Source organism: Pteropus alecto, unplaced genomic scaffold (assembly GCF_000325575.1).
Source record: "Pteropus alecto unplaced genomic scaffold, ASM32557v1 scaffold67, whole genome shotgun sequence".
Taxonomy (NCBI): Eukaryota; Metazoa; Chordata; class Mammalia; order Chiroptera; family Pteropodidae; genus Pteropus; species Pteropus alecto.
The window spans coordinates 2648514-2662821 of NW_006441061.1; positions in this window are offsets into that span (position 1 = coordinate 2648514).

Genomic DNA, 14308 nt, shown 5'->3' on the forward strand with positions numbered 1-14308 from the left:
CCCTACGCATTTATGTTGCCAGCCCTGAGTTCAAGGTTTCGCCTAGGACTTAAAGACCCAAGAGAATCTGTGCCCTTGGGAAAGCATTTTGGCTTGCTTTTTTCTTGCCCAGGTGTTTGCCCTCTTCTGTAATTTGACCCTGTCTCTGATCCAGGTGGCCGATGGCTCCACAGCAGAGCTAGGCGTAAGCCAGGCTGTCTTGATTCTAATTTGATTCTAATACCAGCTCTGCTTTTGCTGGCTGTGTGGTCTCAGACAGGTCGCTTGACCTCTCTCTGCCCCACTTTTGCCATCTCTCCAGTGGGGATTTTGATAACAGTACCTACCTCAAAGCGTTGTTGAGAAGGTTAGATAAATAAATGCCTGCAAAGTGCCCGGGACAAGCCCTCGTAACCTACGACTGGGACTCGATATGTGTGAGTACTGCCATCATAGCACTTAACACAGTTTCACTGTTCAGTTGAAGAAATCCCTGGGTGCCCTCTCCTCTTGCATCTTGGTGACGCTGGAAGACTGGCCAAAACTCGGTCCCTGTGCTGAGGAAGGGGCTATGGGGAATGAGGCTCGTCACCAGGCCCCGGGCTTTGGGTCTGTGCCGACTCTGGGATGCCGTGCAAGGCTACGAAGGAGGCGGTAGGTCCGGTGTTGTGTTGGGGGGTCTTTGAGGAGGGGAGGTGTCTCTTGGTCTCCAAGTCTGTATGAGCCTGCTAGGGCTGCCATGCAGAGTCCCACAGATAGGTGGCTTCAACAATGGAAATCTATTATCTGACAGTTCTGGAGGGTAAAAGCCTGAGCTCGAGGAGCTGGCAGGGTTGATTTCTCCCGAAGCCTCTCTCCTTAGGATGTAGACAACTGTCTTCTCCCTATGTTGTCACATCATCCTCCCTCTGTGCGTCTGTGTCCAGATCTCTTCTCGGAAGGACACCGGTCATATTGGATTAAGGTCCACTCATATGACCTCATTTACCCTTAAAGATTCTAGCTCCAAATGTAGTTGCATCCTGACACTGGGGGTTAGGACTTCAACATGCAAATCTTGGGAGACAATTCTGCTCCTAATAACATCTGTGGGCACATGGCTGTTCTGTGGGTACATGGCTGTTCTGTGGGTCTCTGTGACCACATATTTGCACACCTATGTTTCTGAGTCAGTGTTTGCATACCTGTCATTCTGAGTGTCTGACCTTTGGTGACTTTGTCCTTGTGAGTGAGTCTGTGATGCCGGGGCTCCTGGGTCTCTGTGTGCCTACGTTCACGAGGCCTCAACAGCATTCCGCGTCCACCTGCCCATGATGTGAGTGTGTCTGAATTGGTGTTTAATCCAGGATGTGGGGGGCCTCTAGAAACAGGATCTGCTCACCTCTGGGTCTCTGTGCACTTGGTTCCTATTGTGTGTGAAACTGTGTGTGTGTCTGTAAATCTGAAATCTGACCAGCCATGTGGCTGGAAGGCAGCATTTGAAAGGAGAGGCGAAGGATCATGTGAATCTGAGATCTGAAAGAAGACAGTGTGTTTACAAAAACGGAAGAACAGCGGATTAAACACGTCGGCGACGTCGGTGAGAGGACCGCAGCTGAGGCCGGGCGGGCCCAGGCGCGAATGCCGTGGCATGTCGATGTCTTTAAAACTGTCCCCAAACCCCATACAGAAGCAAACAATGGGACTGAGTGGAGTCTGCGGTGGGGGCGGGAGCGGAGGAGGCAGCAGGGTCTGGGAGGCGGCGTCATCATGAAGGCCGCCTTGTCTTTTTCTTGCTCTCCACCCACTTCTCTCCCGCTGAAACGAATCTGCACCCTGAGCCCTGGAGCAGTAGGGCAGGCGTGACCCTCACACGCAGAGCCCCTCTCCGGCTGGGCTCAGTGCTTTTTCTCTGTTCCTCCCTACAAGCCTGCAAGAAGGTAATTGTTAGCCCCAGCTAAGAGCTGAGGAAAATGAGACCCAGAGAGAGAAAGGGCCTCGGTCGAGGCTACGGCATCTGGGATTTGAACTGAGGTCTACGTGATTGCTCTCAGGATTCTTGGGATGGTGTTTGGTTAAAAACGAATGAATGAATGAATGAATGAATGAGTTTGGTTAAAAACAACTGAATGAATGAACAAATGAATGCATGAATGAAAGAATGTACTTTGAGGTAGAATCTACGTTCAAGCCCTAGTTAACACCCTGAAGGGCAGTAGCTAACCCCGACTTTATCCCCATACCCATTGGTCCTGTGATAAATGGGGCTGATCACTTGGATCTATTCTTTTTGGAAAATCAGTGGCAGTTGAGAGGCAGTGGACACTGGTGGCTTCTAACCGAGGGAGCAGACATTTTCTTGGGAAACAAATAAAATAGGAGTGGTCAGAACAGAGTTCCTTTTGTCCCCCAATTTTCCCCCAAACACAGACACTGGCTTGGCTGTGGACCCGGGTTTGAATATTGGCTCCACCCCACACTTACCCGTCCATATTCCTTACTCTTCTGTTCTTGCTTTATGTTTTCACTGAACAGACTTCAATGCACAGCTCTTTCGTGTTACTCTTTTATCTCCAGGTCTTGGGGTTCGAATGGCCCCCTTGGATGTACCCATGGGGTCTTTCTCTTGGTGGCTTGTTTTCTTGTATGCTTCGTAATTCTCCATGAACCCACAGTAAGCAGGGCTTTTAACCCTGGGGGTCTCATGGGCCCTAGTTGTATCTGTGGAGCAGTTTGAAGTTTGCCTCCTTGGGAACCCCAAGGTCTTTCTCTGGCTCCAGGTGAGGTTGCTTATTAGTTTCCCAGGATCCATCTCCATGGCTCCGGGCTTTACCCTGGAGTGTGGTGCAGCCGTAGACACCTGCTTTCTTTTCCATTCTTGGCAGAGGTGGATGGCGAGTCTTTTTGCTACTTTCCAGTGGGCAGAATGTCCTCCCATAAATTTTGATAGGCAGTGTTTCTGTCTTGATTTATTTTTAAGTATGGTAGTTTATAATTTCCACGATAGTGTCTTTTTGGACTGACTGCCATCTAGAAACGTCTTCGTGACTAGCTCTTTTGCTCCTTTCCAATTTCCATGTTGGTGCTGTCTGTTTTCTTACTTGAGTCTTGCTACGTAGCCTTATTTACAGTCTGATTCTTCCACCACAGACTTCTTTGAAGGTAAAAGTCCCCTTCTAACTGCGCCTTTGGCTTCAATCTACAAGTTTTGATAAGGAATGTTTTCTAACTCCAGTGTCCTAATGGCCATTGCAATTTTGTCTTTGACCCTTCATTGATTTACAGGTGCCTTGTTTACTTTCCAAGGTTTCCTTTTCCTTTATCATTTGTCAGCTCTAACAGACGTTTAGAGTGGATACTAAGTAGAAAGGACAAGTAGAGGTATCTGGAGATAAAGTGACATTGCCCGATGGTGAGCACACGAGCAGGGAATCCGGTAGCCAGGTGGAACCAGGCTTGATTTAGCCGTGTCACTTGGATGTTCTAGCTCCAACGAAGGTCTTGGGACCTTTGGCTGCTCATGGGGAATTGGTAGCTCAAGAGCCCTGGGTTCAGTTGTCCTGGAGTCTCTGTCTCTTAGCAAGCACTTCCCTGGGCCTCCTGGCTTTATGCACATAGCTCAGTTCTAGCCCATTGCATTCTGAAGACCCAAAGCTTCCCCTGCCCAGGCATCCCCTCAACCTCAGGTCCTGCTCACCTTCCAACATTGGATTCTCTCTTCGTCTGGTTCCTGTGGCTTCCTCTTTCTTGGCTTTGAACTCAGCTATGCATTTACATTATATATATATAATGTAAATGCATAGCTGAGTTCAAAGCCAAGAAAGAGGAAGCCACAGGAAGCCACTAGATAATATATATATTATCTAGTATTTTAATGTTAGTAGAATAGAAGAGGGGATTTTCAATATTGGCTCAATGTACCACATTGTCTAGAAGTTTCTGGCATGATTAACCTTTGAGCAAGACACTTAACTTCTTTGAACCTGAGTTTCTTCATCTATAAAATAAGTAGGTCCTATAATAGGAACATCTACAAAATAGGCTGTTAAAAGAATGTGAGACAGGTGTGCCAAGAATTTAATATATATGGTGCCTAGAACGTAGTAGGTGTCCAATAAATGGTAGATGTTATCATTTCTGGTTCTATTATACATATAAAGATCTGGGGCTCAGAGAGATTATGTAACTGGCCTAAAGTCACACAACTGGTCAGTGGATAGAACCCCAGATGTCTGTGTCTTCCTAGTCTATGAGCCAGACATGTGAGTGAAGAGGTCTTTAGAGTGACCCAGGCCCCAGTTACCATCTAAATATACCGTCATGAGACACCCCAAGTTAGAACTGTCTAGCAAAACCCAGTCAACTTCCAGATTCGTGAGCAAAGTAAACGATTGCTGTTATTCTAAGTCACTGTTTTGGGAAGCAATAGAAACCAGGAGCCCGTCCCACTGCTTACTAGGCACCGTTAACTCCTTGGGCAGACAGAGGAGATGGCGCTGCATCATTTGTTCATTCATCCATTTACTCAACAAACATGTATCACTTGAGCCCTGATTGTGCCTCAGGCTCTTTGCTAGGCACTGGGGATTCAGTGGTAAACAAGACAGACAAGATAGAAAACAAACGAACAATTAAATAAAAAAGAAAATACCAGGTAGTGATCAATGCTGGGATGAAAATAAAACATGATGAGACAGAGTGACAAATGGAGGCTTTTCGACTCGGGTGATGAGGGAAGATGTCTCTGAGGCATTGAAGTTGAGATGAATGCTAAGAGGGAGTAAGATTTGGCAGCAGAATATTGCAGGCAGAAAGAATTGCTCGTGGAAATGCCCTACAGTGGGAATGAGCTTGGTGTGTTTGGGCATTCTTCACAGGCTGCTGTGGCTGGAGCACAATGAATGTGGGAGCAAAGGACAGGAAGGGAGTGCCGAGAGGTAGGTAGGGTCACCACAGGTGAGGCTTTGTAGGCCAACGAAAAGATTTTGGATCTTTTTCCGAATGCAGTGGGTGGGCCCTGGTGGGCATTTTAGCAAGGCGGTATGTCAATCAGGATAGATAGGCTATGCTGCAGTAATAAATACTCAATTCTCAGAGCCTTTCTACAATAGAAGTTTACTTCTCTGTTACCTAACATTCTACTGTGGTCTGAAGATTTTCCTCTAAATGGCAGCTCAGGAACTTAGGCTGTCTCCATCTTGTAGCTCCATACTCTTGTAGCTTCAAGGTCACCTTGATGTCATCTCCATAGGGGCAGGTAGAAGGAGGGAAGAGAATGAAGAAGACACACCAGATACTTATCCTTCTGAACCTGAAGTAACACAGATCACTCTACTCACCTCCCATTGGCCATAACTAGTCACATGGCCAAGCTAACCGCAAGGGAGGCTGGGAAATGTAAAGGAGCACACACATGCATTGGAGAGCCCCAGAAGTCTCTACCACGGATAGTGATAGAAGCTGATTTATATTGCAGACTGGTACTCTGGTTACTGCGTGAAGCATGTGAGTCATGAGAACAGTGGGAATCCTAGCTTTGACCAAGCTATGAAATCGTAACCTAATTCCCTCCCCTTTTGAATTTTTGTCCCTTGTAACCTTAAATACTATGCAAATTTTACCTCCCGGAGCAAAAAACACTGGAAGTTGTGTCCTGAAGAGATGGTCAGATCAAAGTTGGAGTTAAGAGTTCAAAACCAAATGTTTAATCAGGGAGGCCCTGATTCCCAGACTTTGGGATCATGGATTGGTAAATTCCAAAAACTGGAAAGCAACAAAGAGCTATTTTTTGTCTCAGAAGGCTGTACCATCATCATCACTTCATAGAATAAAAGGCATCTTAATATTGAGAAGACAGAAGGAAATAATAGTGCAATAAAGAACATCCCTTTCATGGAAAAGACAGTTGATAACTTCACACAGATCACACACTCAGATGCATGCACAACGTGCGTGCATGGATATGCTAGCTGGGTATACACAGATACTATATGTTAGTTGGCTTCCTGGAACTGCCCTTGAGAACTTTTTATCATTAAATAAGGGAGTCTGTGCCATGACCCACTGTAAACCTATTCGGAGTTGCCTGTGTAAGAAGCTGCTTGAGGCAAATTACCACTTTTCATTCAAAGAACGTCCTCAAAACTTTCAGTTTGGGAGTCACATTTGAAATCACTGCTTGTCTTCTTCTGCTGTGATATTTTAATGCTCTCATCACGTCCCTCTCAACTGATGGCCATACAGGCCTCTTACTGTAATAACTGCTTACCTGTTTGAGGTATCTTTCCCTCAGGGCCCCTAAGGTGAATTTTGTGTACATCATGTAGCTTAAATGTTAAGCCCGAGCATTCCAGACATGCCACACGCATTCGGTATGTCTAGCCATTTTCCCGTGATGTGGTAGCATACAGATGGAAATGCAATTTTGCTTTTATCATGCCACGTTGTCCTCATTTTTCTCATTTTCCTATTTGCATTTCCTGTCTCATTGACTAGGATTGGTCCATGAAGTGGTGCTTGGAGGCTACAGGGCTGGGTGAATGACAGACAGCAGCCAAGGGCCAGAGCCAAACATAGAGGTTTAGAAACTGGGATGCTGAGAGCCTAGGGCAGCCAAACAGGCAAAAGGCGTTAGTCCCTGTGAATGCAGGAGAAGCAGGTGGAATCTGCCCAACTCCTGCAGGTGCTGTCCAGGGTTTTCTAGCTCCCCCAGTTCACCCTGCAGGCCCCTCCAGAGCCTGTCAACAATCACCCAGGTGCCCTTTACACATGACCTTTCTGCCTGGAGCACCATTTCCTGTCTGGCCAACTTGTACGCATCCTTCCAATGGAACATGCTCTGCCTTCTTCCGCACCGGTGAAAATAAACTTGGCGCTCAGGAGAGACACCTCCTTTACCACCCTGAGCCTTGAGCCTGACATAACCGGTGTGAGATACAAGAGAAAAAAAGGAGGCCAAGACAGCTCCCAGGTTTTTAGCTGAGCACCTGGGAAGATGGAGTTTTTAATAGATGAGACGGGGAAGACTGAACGGAGGAGTGGATTTGGAAGGGAGGATCAGGAGCTGAGTTCCAGATGTGTTACATTTGAGGTGCCCACTAGACACATCAGGTCAGCTGTTGGATATACACATACACACACTGTTTGGAGTTAGGGAAGGGGACCGAGCTAGAGACATAAATTTGGGAGTCATCAGTACAAGACTGGTATTTAAAATCATTTTTGGATGCAGTTACGTGGGATGTGGCTCCCAAAGGCCCTCACTCTGGGACACCAGATCCTTCCAGCTGGTCTTGGCCACCACTTAAGCTTACTCTGTCCCCTCCCAGCCATGTATCCTTCACAATGGCTTCCGCAGACCTCTGGCCCTCCTCTACACTGCGTATCTGTACAGCTTTTCCTTCTTTGCCTGCTTATTGGCTGTTCCTCATTTTTCAAGGACCACGGATACATCCTTTTTCTCTGTAGCTTCTTCCTGGGAGAATGAATATTTCTATTTTCACGATTACAACAGCAGTTTGACTATATGTAGTGATACCCTTGGGCAGGTTACTTCACACCATATTGTAATACCTGTGCCATCGACAAATATTTTGAAAGATTACCCAATGTGTTTTCTCTTTGGCAATTCCTTCTAGCACCTCAGCCTGAGCCTCTTCCCTCTTTAAAGCCTCTTTCCTGAGGCTTAGTACCTCAGGGAAGAAATGATACAAAGCAAAAGAAAAAACAAATAGCAAAAACAGAGGGTTAACTTCTTGGCTTTGGGCTTTCAGATTTCACTATTAAAAATCATGGTGTCAAGAAAATAAGAGCACAAACCACGGATTGGGAGCAAATATTTGCAAACAACAGTGCCTGGTACCCCGGAGTAGGTAAACAGATGTGACCTTGCTCTGCATCCCAGTTTAATGGTTCCAACTTAGACCTGATCATTTCTGGGCCTATCAGATTCTCTCTCCATCTGTCTGGAATTGGGGCTTAGAGACGCTTGTCAGTGTCTGTGGGTCACTGGAACTGACACGATATAGACGGGGGCTGAGGGTACCGCCAGGGTAGCCCCCGTTAGATAGCGAATCGGGAGAAGAAGAAAAAAGCGGTCTGTTAGAAAGGGCAGACAATGGAGGCAAACACACCCCAACTGGAGCAACAGGAAGGCGAGTGGCCCTGGAAAAACCCTAGAACTTTCCTGCTTTGTTACTGCTTTCACGAGAATCCTCGTTTGTTCTGCAAATTCTCTTTTGCCTAAGCTAATATGAGTGCATTTCTGTTACTAACAGCCACATGATTGTGGACCAACAATCCCCTGAATCCCCTCTAGACTGAGCATCTTGAAGGAAGAATGATTTTGTTCACTTCCCTGAACCCAGGAGCCTGGCCAGGACTCTAGTGAGGGACCGAAGGCACGTGGTTATCCATAGACTAGCAGGTGGGGGTGTGGAAGAACCTGTCCAAGAATCTTGTATGACAAAATTAAAAGCATTTGCTTTGGAGTTTGTTGCCACGGTGTGACTTAGGAAGCCGCAATTTCCATAGTTACAATGTGGGGATCACAATCCTGCTTCCTGGATCAATGTTGGTATTCAGGGAAATAATTTATGCAGAAGGGCTTTGCCCAGTGCCCTCTGAGTGGGAGTTATCACGATTCCTATCAACTGCTGTTGAGAACTGACATTATTCATTCAAGAAATATTTGTTGAGTACCAACGGTGTCCTGGAGACAAGACTCCCTCGGTCCCCTGCCCTCGCCCAGTGCCCTCTGAGTGGGAGTTATCATGATTCCTATCAACTGCTGTTGAGAACTGCAGTTGAGTACCTATGGTGTCCTGGAGACAAGACTCCCTCGGTCCCCTGCCTTCACGAGGCTTAGAGTCTAAAAGCAGAGAAAGTGGCTTTTTCTGTGATGCCTTCTTTGTGCTAGCTCTCTGGGTCAAGTTCCTCTCAATTAGGGAGGGCATGGAAAAAATTACAGTCTGGGTCTGTCATCATGTGGTGCCTCCATGTACTAAAAGCACTTCTGCACGTGGTATGGGTTTCTTCATTTCAACAGCACTGTTTGTGGTTATTCTATGTTTATTTTTCACATCCTTCTAGTCAAACTCTTGTGAAAAAGAGCCAGCCATATTTACACACCTGCCTCACAAGCATGTCAACCCCACCTGCTTGCCTCCTTCTCCTACAAGCATCTGTGTTCAATCTGGGAGCATAGATCAGATCAAAAACTTCAGACCAGGGAACAGTTGTGTTTAGCCAGCAAGGCTGATAACTGATGAAATTTTCCCCTCACTCTCTGCAAGGCAGAATCAATTCGTTCTAGTTCGCACAGATCAATAACAGAACACAGTCGTAGGAGTAAGGATGTGTGTATTAATTGAGAGAGCCCTTGAGGAAGACCACAGAGGACAAAAACGAGTGGTAGGAATCTCAAGTTCAGGAGGCTGCTCGAGTTGGTGCTTGACCTGCGGAGAGTCGAGGGGTGGGGAGGAGGGGGCTGGTAAGCAGGGAGGACCTGCCCTCCAAACTGTTGGCCACGCTTTACCCACCTCTTTCAGAACAAACGCTTTGTGGCATTGAATACCCTCTGGGGTCTCTTCATGTCTGAAATACACTAACACTTTTTTTCTTATTATAAAGTTTATATATGTTCATTACTGAAAATTTTTTAAAATCTTAACTGCCTTCCTCTCTGATAAGGAAACAGTGATTGTTATTATTTTGTTTTGTTTTGTTTTGTTTCCAGCTGTATTGGGATATAATTGACATATAGCATTGTGTAAGTTTAGGGTATACGACATGATGATTTGATATGCATATACACTATTGTGAAATGATTACCACAATAAGGGTAGTTAACACACCCATCACCTTACATAGTTACTTATTTTGTGGTGAGAACTTTTAAGATCTACTCTGTTAGCAACTTTCAAACATACAGTAGGGTTTTGTTAGTTACAGTCGCCATGCTGAAGTTAGATCCCTAGAACTTATTCACTTGTAAATTCATCTCAGAAAGTCTGTATCTTTGACCACCTTCACCCATCCCCTCCCCCGCCGCACTCCCGCCAGCCCCACTCCTCCTGGCAAGTGTCAATCTACTCTGTTTCTAGGAGTTTGGTGTTTTTAGATTCCACATGTAAGGGAGCTCATTTGGTGTTTGTCTTTCTCTGTCTGACTTAGCATAATGTCCTCAAGGTTTCTCTGTCATTGTCACAAATGGCAGGATTTTCTCCATTTTTATGGCTGAATAATATTCCTTGTATACATCTCCCATATTTTCTTTATCAATTTATCCATCAACAGACACTTAGGTTGTTTCCGTGTCTTGGCTACTGTGAATAATACTGCAGTGAATGTGGGGGTACAGATGTCTCTTCCAGACCCTGTTTTCATTTCCTTTGGATATATACCCAAAAGAGGAATTACCAGGTCACCCGGTAATTCTATTTTTAATTTTTTGAGAAACTTCCATAGTGTTTTCCAAGGAAATGGTGGTTTTTATTGGCCTGGCAATATGGCCGGCCTCAGGAGGTGACCATGATTGACCAAACCGACTTCCTAGCCTCCCTTGCAGTTAGGAGTGCCATGTGACCCGTTTCCGGCCCACGGGATTTTGATAAGTCTGCTGGGGAGTTTCTGGGAAAAATTTTGCTCCTCATCCCCTCTCCTGCTGTAGAAGAGGAGGCCATGATGTCTGAAGCTGGCGGAGCCATCCTATGTCCATGAGGCAACAAACATGAGCATAAAAGACCACCATCTGAGGATGCCGGCCAAGGATGGAAGGACATGTGTTCTTTATATCTTCATTCTCCGATAATGAGACTGAAGTAGATAATCGCTGGCCCGTAAAATAAATGCCTATTGTTTGAGCCACTGTTGCTGGCTGTTGTTACTCGCATCCATATATCTAAGATATGCTAAAATATAGATGTAGATATGCTGAGAGAGAAAATAAAGCCTCTACCCTCCCTCCAGATATAGGCACTATTAAACTGTTAATATTGAATGCATTTTCCTAAGTATTTTATGCATATATTAATATATATAAATAATCACTATTAAATATAAAGTTAATAGGCTGATAGAATAAATACATTGTTCTATCAGCTGCTTTTTATTACTATATCAGTAGAGTTTATTTTTTTTAACAACTCACTCTTCTATTGCTAGACATTTAGGATCTATCTAATATTTTCTCATTATAAGCAATGCTGAAATAATTATCCTTGAACATACATCTGTGTGCACTTGCCTGAGTGTTTCCTTGGGATAATTATTAGACATGGACAAAGGGCATGCACATAGTAAACGCTGACACATCTATCTATTAAACAAATGTTTACTGAGGGGCTAGTATGTGCCGCACATTTAGCCTGATGAACAGATACCTTGGTGGAGCTTTTAGTCTGATGGGAAGACTGACAGTCGAACAGGTAAACAAATGGTAGGTAGTTACAGATTGCGATGACTGATAAGTGGGCAACGAACTCATGTGGCATGAAAACCACGAGTCCCTGTTTAGATAGATGACCGCTGCAGGCTTCCAAGGAGGTGACACTGAAGCTGAGAGTTTAAGGATGAGCAGGCCCAGGACCCATAAAGATGAAGAGGAGGAATGCGCTAAGTGAAGTCCCCCAGGGAAGAAAGAGCTTCGATGTTTAAGGATCAAAAAGGAAACCAGTGGGACTAGGGCACCTGAGAAGACGTGGCCGGGAGGGCGAGGTCCAGACCAAACGAGATCTTGAAGGTCGCGCTGGAGCATTTGAATTTTATTTTAGTTTAGTCATTGGAGGGCTGTAAGCAAGTGAGTGACTTGCTGTGTTTTATTAATACTATTTTTTAATGATCACTTTGGTTGCTATTTTTCATTATTTGGATGGAGGCAAAGCTAGGAGACCAGTAAGTTATTGAAGTGGTCTAGGCAAGATAATATGGTTTGAAGTAGGGTATTAGAAATATATACATGGATCAGTGGATAAAACCAAGGCATTTATAAACAGAGAACTTAATATATGATAAAAGTATGTATTCCTATACACAATAATGCTTTAACAGATGTGAAAATGTAATGTAGAGCTTATATTTCTATTTCATATTCATTATTAATATAATATTCTTATATTAATGTAATAGAATTACTCAGGTCAAAAATGTCCTGGATATGTTCCCGTATTTGTTTATCAAAATAAGTTATGAAGTAATCTTTTCCTATTCCATTGTACCCCATCCTCCAAATTATATTAGTTCTTTGATTTGGATTCCACTGAATTTATAAATTGAGTTGGGGAGATATGACAGCTTTGCAATATAGAGACATCTTGCCCAGGGATTTGTTATGTTTTTCCATTTATTAAGGACTTCTTTTATGTCCTTCAGTAAGGTTTTATAGTTTCTTTCTATGTGCCTTGCCATTTCCTGCTAAGGTTATGCCTAGGTATTTTATAGTTTTCATTGCTAATGTGAATATCTTTTTTAAAAATTATACTTTCTAAATGGAAATTACTGGTATTTAGTATTGTATTTAGGGGCTCCCATAAATAATACCTTGCTCTCTCTTCTGAGTTTGGAAGAAACTGAGGCATTAAATATAGGAAATGAGAAAACTTTTATTACTAATAAAGCTGACTGGAACATGTAGCTTTTGACCTGTAGCCATGTGGGCTTGCTGTATTCCCCCCTGACTTGAGTAGATTTGCCTCTGTAGTGGCAGGCAGTACTGGACAATGCTATCTCTCTGCCCTAGAAACAGGTCCACTTACCACATGGTGGAGAGTACATGAAAATATTTGTTCCCTACAATCAGCCAAAGCCAAAAAGAGAACTCAGAAACATCTATTCTTGTCCAGTTCCTTCTCCCAAATTCACTAATCAGATAGATCACTCGTCTTCCCCTAGGGTGGAGAGAGGCCAAGTTTCTTATTCCAATGAAAATCCCCCTATATGAAGAAGACTTTTCCCGTAGTATTTAGGAAAGCCATTGATTTTGATGCTTATTTCATAACTGGCCACTTTACCAAAACCTCTAAAATTTTTATTTGATGCTCTTCAATTTTTATTTCAGGTATGCACTTAAATGACACTTTTGTCTCTTCCTTTCCAAAGTTTGTATTTCTTATTTTATTTTATTGCATTGGCTTCAGTTTTTAGCAATTATAGTAGGCATCCTTGTTTTGTTTTTGACTTAGATGGGAATACCTTCAGTGTTTCACTATTAAAAGCTTGATGGCTTTCGATAAATAAACTGTCATGTTAAGAAGTTTAAATTTTCTTCCTAGCTTACTAAGAGGTTTTTAAAAATTTATAAGTAGTTGAAGTTTATTAAATACTTTTAAAGTATCTATCCTGTTGATGATATCCTGTGATTTATTTTCCTATAACATTGTGATGAATTTACAGATTCCCTAATGTCGAATTATCCTTGTACTTTCAGAATAAATCTTGATCATGATGAGTTTGGTTTGTTTTACAGCAAGCCAGATTCAAATTGCTCAATTTTTATTTAGTAGTTTTGCAACTATTATATACTTAAAGGAGTTGGTCTACAGCAGTGATTTATATATTGGAGATTAATTGGTCAACTTCTGGTCCTGGCTCAGGTAGTTTGGAGAATGCCAGGTTGAACAGGTTTCTTTACTCCTGTTGCGGCTATTGGGGCATATTTGGTTAAGGGTGTAGTTTGCTTCTGCCTTTTTTTTTTTACCAGTCGCTCCAGTGAGGGTAAAGCTCTGGACTCCACTCCTAAACTTGCACCTTTTTAACCTCTGGCTCGTACCTTTTCCAGGTTCTCTAGGGCAGCACCTCTGCTTAAAACGTTCCCTCTAGATGCTTCCCTGAGGCTGGCCTCATAACCCTGGCTCTAGGCCTGTGTGGGTACATCATTTGCCCAGCATATGGGGAGGTGGGAAATCGCTAGCAGATTGGGGTCAATTGAAGAGGCCTGGGATTAGCAGTGGGGTCTGGGGCCTGGCTAAGCTTGTGTTGGGTCAGGTGGGGCAGTGGGGTGTCCTGAATTGGAGTGAGCTGAATTGAAGGATTGGCTTGGGGTTTCGTAAAGCCTAGGAGGGCAGAGTGGGCCAGGTGTCCCTGCAGGAGGCCAACGCGTGTGTGCATGTGTGTGTGCATGTGTGCGTGCGTGTGTGTGTATGTGTAACGGTTATCCAGGGCTCCAAGTGGCCTTGGGCCTCCCAGGGATCTGCGGCAGAGCGTTAGGGCTGGTTTAGGATAAAGTGAGGCCTAGGAGAGCTGAGTGGACCGCGGGGTCCCTGCAAGAGACCAGCTTGGGGGAGGGGATTACTGGTGTCCCAGCCCCGTGGAGGCCGGGGGCTCCCGGGGGCCTGAGGTGGGGGTTGCTTGCAGG